Below are 8,607 nucleotides of genomic sequence, written 5' to 3'. Positions count from 1 at the left end.
TGCCCCTCACCAGGAAACTGTCCTGGTTTTTCAGACCCGTGTCCCAGACAGCTGTGACCACCTCATCTCCTTTCCTTTTCATGGATTCTTTTTGTCCTGAATCAGAGTATTGCCCCTCCTGTGGTTTCTCTCATCTTGCTTTTCATTCTCTTCAGCCCTAAGCAACGGGTGTGAGAGCTACAGCTTTTCATGGCCACCTGGGCAGCTCTGAACCTCCCAGAGCTCCTCCTGTCCAGCACTGTTGACAAGTAATGATGGGGGGAACCGTACGGGACTGGCCCCATCCCAAGGCTAGCCACTGCTGTCATTATGGGGGGGAGGGCTCAGGTGAGAAAGCATCTCTCATTAGCTCCCACAGTGACTCGCACTTTCCTGGTTTGTAGGGTGGTTCCCTGCCTTTACCTCCCCTTACCTGCCTCACTCTACCACCCCAACACCACCTTTCTGTCACACCTGCCTCAAACTAAAGATGACACCTGGTCACAGAAATTTAAGCTCTTTCGAATTCTTTCTCCCTGGAGCAGTTTCAAGGACCCCTCTCCATACAGTCTTCCCCCTAAGATGGTGTGTGTGTGGGGTCCCTGTGGAAAGAAGCCACAGTGGAAGGGGATACCCGGTTCCTGAGAGCTGCACAAGCCTGAGTTTCCAAGGGCACGGGACTCACTCATTTAGAAGCCATAGTATCTGCACCCTAGCCCATCTTCCTGCACAGTGAATTCTTTGTGTTTCTGGGTCAGGGAAGGGGGGCAAGTAGAGGAGATGGGGCAAGGAGAGAGAAGCAGAGGAGGGGTCGCATAGATGGAGGTGCAGAGAGGCTGGGAGGATCAGACAGAAGCCAGGGAGGCAGGATGAGAGTCAGAGGAAAAGACAAAAAGCAGGTCAGGAGAGTTCAGAGGCAGAACAGGTCAGATCCATTCAGGCTCTAATACTGACTGTGATTCACTAGTTGGACACATCATTTACTCCCTCAAACCTCACTTTGTCTATATGTAAAATGGGATAATACCACCTACCTCAGAGAATTGCTTCGGGCCTATGAAAGTATAGGTGACAATATAATGAGCACTCATGTAGCCACCACCTGGCTTCAGAGGTAAAACATGGAAGCCCCCAGTGTCCCTTGTCTGATCCCAAACAATCTTCTCAGCCATAACTCCTGTCTGAATTTGTTGTTTTACATTTGCATGATTTCCATTGTACTTTTACTATACGTTCTGTATCATGTGTCATGTGATACACAGTATGTCATAAATATGGCGCACAATATGTCATATTGTGTATGTTTAAAAAACAATAGTGCTGGGGCGGTGGGATGGCTCAGTCAGTTAGAGCGCAAGCTCTCAACAACAAGGTTGCGGGTTCAAGTCCCACATGGGATTGTGGGCTGCGCCCCCTGCAACTAAAGATTGAAAACAGCGACTGGACTTGGAGCTGAGTTTCGCCCTCCACAACTAGATTGAAGGACGACTTGGAGCTGATGGACCCTGGAGAAACACACTGTTCCCCAATTAAAAAAAACAAACAAAACATCAACGCTCTCCAAAAGAACTGTAATGGTGAAAAATGTTCTTTATCTGTGCTGTCACGGTAGCTACTAACTGCATGTGGTTATCAAGCCTTGAAATGTGGCTGGTGTCACTGAGGAACTGCATCTTTAATTTTAATTAAAGTTTAAATAGCCACATGTGGCTAGAGATTACTGCAGTGGACAGTATAGGTTAGATTCCTCTAAAACGTTTTTCCCTCCTTTCCTTCCTTCCTTCCTTCCTTCCTTCCTTCCTTCCTTCCTTCCTTCCTTCCTTCCTTCCTTCCTTCCTTCCTTCTTTCCTTCCCTCCTGCCTGCCTTCCTCCCTCCCTCCCTCCCTCCCTCCCTCCCTCCCTCCCTCCCTCCCTCCCTTCCTTCCTTCCTAAGATTTCTTGACATCAAGGCATCTAGAGCTACACTGCTCATTTTCCCTGCTGTACAATATTCTACAATAATGAATATATAGCCACCTATTTACCCATTTTCCTACTCATGGACATTTGGGTGGTCCCCCCCCACCCCCCAATACAAATGATGCTGCAGCAATCCTTTTTGTACAAATCTCTGTATACGTTTCCTAACTTCTTCAGTGCCAGGGCCCAATGCAGTGGACAGTCCCATGACCCTGAGCCCAGGTTACTCGGCACCCCCTAGCTGCCTGCCTGGCCCGTCTCTCTCCCTCCACTCACCCATTCCTCTTCTGGCATCCTCTGTCCACCTTGCCAGGCTGATGACTCTCAAATACCACTTTCATCCTGTGTCTTTACTTCTCAGGAAACCAATAGCTCCCACTGCCTGTCGAATCTGATTTCAGCTCCTCTGCTTGGCCTCCAGGCCGCCACCACCTGGGCCTATGTCTGCTGACCTCCTTCTGGTCCTCTGCACATGTCATGCTGTCCCTACCTCTGTGCCTTCATTTCCATGTTAAACACCCATCCCCTCATTCTAGAATGTCTACCTTCCTGTCCCTCCCCCACTTAATACTCAAGTGCATTAATATCTCAGAGGGCCCAGATCAGGCCTCCCTTTTCTGGGGTCATTTTTGGTTCTGCAGCATTCGGTCAGGAAACGCTCATGAAGAGCCTGACCACATGGGATTCTCAGCCTGGCTTTTGCCAGTGACTCCAGCCCACCCCAGTTGCCACCTCTCTGAATTCCCCTTGCAGCTCAGCATGAATGAAGCTTTGGACTCCAGAGAGGTATGGGTAAGGTCAGTTATGCCATCCGCCTGCGTGCACTGTCTCCCCAGTCAGATGGACACCGCCAGCTGCTGCCTCAAGGCTCTCCCTTTTCTGGCATTGGTGGCCACTCTCCCCATCTTCTGGTGGGCACAGTCTTCTTTTTTTTTTTTTTTTTTTAAGATTTTATTGGGGAAGGGGAACAGGACTTTATTGGGGAACAGTGTGTATTTCCAGGACTTCTTTTTTCCAAGTCAAGTTGCTGTCCTTTCAGTCTTAGTTGTGGAGGGCGCAGCTCAGCTCCAGGTCCCGTTGCCATTTCTAGTTGCAGGGGGCACAGCCCACCATCCCTTGCGGGAGTCGAACTGGCAACCTTGTGGTTGAGAGGACACGCTCCAACCAACTGAGCCATTCAGGAGGCAGCTCAGCTCAAGGTGCCGTGTGCAATCTTAGTTGCAGGGGGCAGAGCCCACCATCCCTTGCGGGACTCGAGGAATTGAACTGGCAACCTTGTGGTTGAGAGCCCACTGGCCCATGTGGGAATCGAACCGGCAGCCTTCGGAGTTAGGAGCATGGAGCTCTAACTGCCTGAGCCACCAGGCTGGCCCCCACAGTCTTTATAGTAATGTTTCTCTGTGTCATATCTCCATTCTGATTTCAGTCGTCTAGGAACCATTTCTTCATGACTTTGCATGTCCCGATTCATTTTGTAGTGATATGGTTTACTTCTCAGAGAGCATTTTGCTGCTTCTCTGTGTTTGATTCTTAAAATGCTCCTAACCCTGGTCCCATGTCTCCTCAACAAGATGATTAACCATCAAGGGGCTGGGCCACACGCCTTTCTGTAACCCTGAGGGCCTAACGCTGGTCATCTGGCCGGAAGCCTAACACACACAGCCCTTGGTGCTTTGCCCAGCTCTGGACTGGAGATGCCTGGAGATTGGCGAGGGCAGAGCTGCTGGGCACTGGGGGTTGAGCAGAGATGGGAGTGCCTGGGGACACACAGGTATTCATGGACCAAGGCAGTTTTCCCTGAGGTCCCCTGAGTATGCAGTTGGGCTGCACATCTGTGTAGAGTCTTGTCCTCAGCCAGGCAGGGATGTGTGTGGGTAGGAGAATGTGGCCACCTCTGTCCACGTGCGCTGCGTTAGGGACCCAGAGGGCAGGAGAGGCAGAAGCTTTCTGACAGAATCTCAAAGGGCCCGGCCTGTAGGAGCTAGGGATGGGCTCAGCTGAAAAGAATGAGCTTTGCCCTTGTCCCTCAAACCCAGGTCAAACAGAATGAAGGAAAACATGAATACTGGGAGTCAGCAAAGAGGCTGATGGTTGAACTTGCTGTGGGGCTAGGAGGCGATATCCTTTATGTGATTTTTACTGAGGGTTCGGGATGGAACGAGGCTTAGGGAACCAAGAAGAGAACTACGGAGCGGGGCGGGGAGCAGAAATGGACAGCATTTCCATAAGCTTCAGAGGGCTGGTTGGCGGTCAGGAGCACTGGGTAGGTTCCTCTACTCCTGATTCAGCCACAACTACAGTCCTCAGCGTCCTCACTGTTCATCACGAAGGAGGGCGGGTCAGACAATCTTTTGGGTCTGGTCTAGCTCCGCCCCGTCATTTGGAGGATGGCTGCTGAGGCTGGAGGAGGCCTGCCCACAGTGCAGGGCAGACTCTAAGCGTGAGAGGGAGCAGGCTGAGGATGAGAGGAAAAGGGGAGAACGTGCATTGAGCCCCTGCTCTGGGCAGGGACAGAGTGGGCCCCTTACACACATGGCCTCTGATATCTTTATACTGACCCACCGGGGACGGGATTAGCAGCATTGATTCTGGGATGAGGAAACCAAACCAGCACAGTCAGTGGAACTCCCCAAAGTAACTCTCCTAGCAAGCCAGAACTGGGATTCCTACCGCGTCCCCAGCCCTTCCACTTTGGGGGGCAGGCTCCTGAGGGGCAAGGAGGCCCTGTGTGGGGGCACATGTCTGAGTGGTTGGAAAGGCAGGGTTGAGTTGGTTTTTAGATTAATGCTGTATTTTCTTACACTCACTAGGTTTCCATTAACTTAGTTTTCAGTACCTTCTCTAGGTGGGGTTGGAAAATAAGGACTGTTTTAAACAAGGGAAGATGGAACATGGTAGATAGTTAAGAAAATGTGAGTTTCCCATTAGGACTGAGCGAAGAGGAAGAAAGTCAGCTGGAGGTCGGGAAGGGAAGGAGAGAGTCTCAGCTGTCTCCCTGGGGAGCAGAGGCTTCAGGTTTGAAGAGCAGAGAAGGGGCTTTTGTTGCACTGAGCTTACTGTGCTTCACAGATGCTGCAGTTTTTACAAATGGAAGGCAAGATCCTCCACCAGCAAAAAGATGATGACTCACTTTATTACCATACTTGCTCTATTGTGGTGATCTGCAGTGTCTCCTAGCTGTGCCTGTAGTAAATGGGTTTCATACATCCATACTTCGTTACTATGGTAATCTGTTAACATTTGTTAAATCTTAGTGGTGGGTATAGATACTGTGAGAATTGAGGATATACCCAGATTAAACAGAAGAAACAAAAGGTCTGGCCAGAGCTGCTACATTAAGCCTGAGACACTGAAAAGAAGTGGCATGATAGCTACACAAACATATGAGAAAAGAAATGAAAGAAAGGAACAGGCATGTGATTGATGAAAACCAAGTCTAGAAGAAAATTTTATCCAAGGAACAGAAAAAAAAATTCCCTGTAGCATTTTGAGCTACAGAAAAATTTATTAACAACATGGATTCAAGAAAGTAAGCAAAGATAAAATGACAAAATGAGATAAAAGGGGAACAAAATGAGGGATCTTTATAAAAGTAATACATCAGAAATAACAAAACAATGAATAAGTATGACTGGAAAATAAATTAATATAGAGGGAAGGCTAGAGGTAATTATGGTAAATGAGAAAAGAGACAAGTATTAAAAAGAGAGAAGACAATAGTCATAAAAGATCAAGACAATGAAATGAAGAAATACAGAATCTGAAACAGAATCCAACAAATGACGGGGGAAAAGTATTCATAAAGAAATATAAGGGCCGGCCCGGTGGCTCAGGAGGTTGGAGCTCCATGCTCCTAACTCCAAAGGCTGCTGGTTCAATTCCCATATGGGCCAGTGGGCTCTCAACCACAAGGTTGCCAGTTCGATTCCTCCACTCCCACAAGGGATGGTAGGCAGCACCCCCTGCAACTAGCAACAGCAACTGGACCTGGAGCTGAGCTGCGCCCTCCACAACTAAGATTGAAAGGACAACAACTTGACTTGGAAAAAAGTCCTGGAAGTACACACTGTTCCCCAATAAAGTCCTGTTCCCCTTCCCCAATAAAATCTTTATAAAAAAAAAAAGAGCAAGCAATTTCCTCATCTTCAGAGCCTGAACCATGTCATCTGAAAAAAAACCTTAGTAAGAACAATTCTAGTTTCTTAACGTTTCTCATAATTGTAACTTCAGAGAGCTCTTTTAGGAACTAATATTATTTCTTTTTCTTCTGTTAGAGTCACATAAAATTGATTTAGTACTTTTATTTTTTAAGCAGCGTGACAGGTCCCATTTTAATAAAAGCATTTCTATCTAGCCTTCTAACTAGAACTATCCTCGAGATGCACAGAATGTTGCTCACCTAGTGTTAGTAGTTATCTGTGGGCGGAGGTTTTCATAAGATCACCCAAACTGTCTTTGATTCTTATAAAAAGAATATATCATTTTTACAAAAATAAGTCATTATTTTTGGTGAAATTAGATTGGTGAAATATCTGTCTTCGACATGGTATCTAGAGGTTTGTCAGTGTGATTTATTAAGAAAGGGCATGTGTCATGTTGGAGGAATGTGCAGTAATAAACTGGAATTCAAACTGAGCAAAAGAGGACATATTCAAGTTCAAAAATATTATCATGGAATAGGAATTTCTAATTTAAAACCACCTGGATGAAACTTGATCTACAGATTCAACGGAATCTCAATCAAAATTCCAGGAAGTTATTTGGTGGATATCAATAAACTGATACTACAGTTTATATGGAGAGCCAAAGGACCCAGAATAACCAACTCAATATTGGAGGAGAAGAACAGAGTCAGGGAACTGACACTACCCGATTTCAAGACTTAAAGATCAGTAACACAGAATAGAGAGCCCAAAAGTAGACCCACACAAATACAGTCAACCGATCTTAGACAAAGGAGCAAAGACAATACAATGGAGAAAAGATACGTTTTCTCAGCAAATGGTGATGAAATCACTAGACACCTACATGCAACAAAATGAATCTAGACACATACCTTACGCTCTTCACAAAAATTAACTCAAAATGGATCATAGACCTAAATGTAAAAGGAAAAACGATAAACTCTTAGAAGATGACATAGATGACCTTGGGTATGGAGATGCCTTTATGGATAAAACACCAGATACATGATCCATGAAACAAGATGTGATTTATCATCCATAAGAGAACAGGTGAATAAATGATAGCATATCCACACCATGGAACATTAGCCATTAAGAGGAATGGATTAGAGCTATGCCAGCTAACTTGAACTCTGGGAGTTACTAAGCAATGCAAGAAACATCCAGTGCCTGTAATATGATCCCATTCTTGGTAAATCAATGACAAAAACCTTGTGATTTATGATTATGATTAGAGAACATGGAGGAAACTGGAAAGATACAAGGTGCGATTAAAAAAATATGGTGAAGGGGCCGGCCCGGTGGCTCAGGTGGTTGGAGCTCCGTGCTCCTAACTCCGAAGGCTGCTGGTTCGATTCCCACATGGGTCAGTGGGCTCTCAACCACAAGGTTGCCAGTTCGACTCCTCGAATCCACAAGGGATGGTGGGCTGCGCCCCCTGCAACTAGCAATGGCAACTGGACCTGGAGCTGAGCTGCGCCCTCCACAACTAAGACTGAAAGGACAACAATTGAAGCTGAACAGCACCCTCCACAACTAAGATTGAAAGGACAACTTGACTTGGAAAAAAAAGTCCTGGAAGTACACACTGTTCCCCAATAAAGTCCTGTTCCCCTTCCCCAATAAAAATCTTTAAAAAGAAAATACGGTGAATGTTTAAATTTTTAAAAATTATTACAGGGAACTTTAAAAAATTATTACAGGACACATTGCCATTAATTCTCAAAATACTCCCCCTCGCTTTGAATACACTTATCTCATTGTTCTTGCCACTTTCTGAAGCAGTTCTGGAAGTCCTCTGTCGTGTCTTTAGTTGCGCTGTCATGGCTGCCTCGATGTCTTTAATCAGATTCTGACTTTGTGGAAGAGCCAGAAGTCGTATGGTGCCAGATCCAGTGAATAAGTTGGATGAGGACACACCATGTTTTTATTTAACAGAAATTGCAGTACCAGAAGCAATGTGTGACACGGAGCCTTTCCATTGTGATCACAAAATATGGTGAATGCTGCTGCCAAGTGCCATCCAATGGAAAGGCAGGGATCTTCAATACGGGAAGCAGTGCGTCGAATCTTAGTAACAGTGTGCGACAAGTTTCCGCTTGTTCAGTGCAGTCAGCCTGGTGTGAGCTACGGTTGAAAGAAGGTGTGTTTTTAAGTGAGCCATAAATCATCCTCCATCATGACAGCACTCCGTGTCACACATCACTTCTGGTCAGGCAATTTCTGTCAAATAAAAACATTACAGTGTGTCCTCATCCACTTTATTCACTGATCTGGCACCATGCAGCTTCTGGCTCTTCCCCAAAGTCAAAATGATTCAGGATATCGAGGCAGCCATGACAGCACAACTAAAGACACTCATGAAAGAGGACTTCCAGAACTGCTTCAGAAAGTGGCAAGAACAATGGGATAACTGTGTTCAAAGTGAGGGGGAGTATTTTGAGGAGAATTAATGGCAATGTCTTTTACTGTAATACTTTTTAAA

This window comes from Rhinolophus sinicus, linkage group LG05, assembly GCF_036562045.2.
Source record: "Rhinolophus sinicus isolate RSC01 linkage group LG05, ASM3656204v1, whole genome shotgun sequence".
NCBI lineage: Eukaryota > Metazoa > Chordata > Mammalia > Chiroptera > Rhinolophidae > Rhinolophus > Rhinolophus sinicus.
This window is presented reverse-complemented; position numbering follows the sequence as displayed.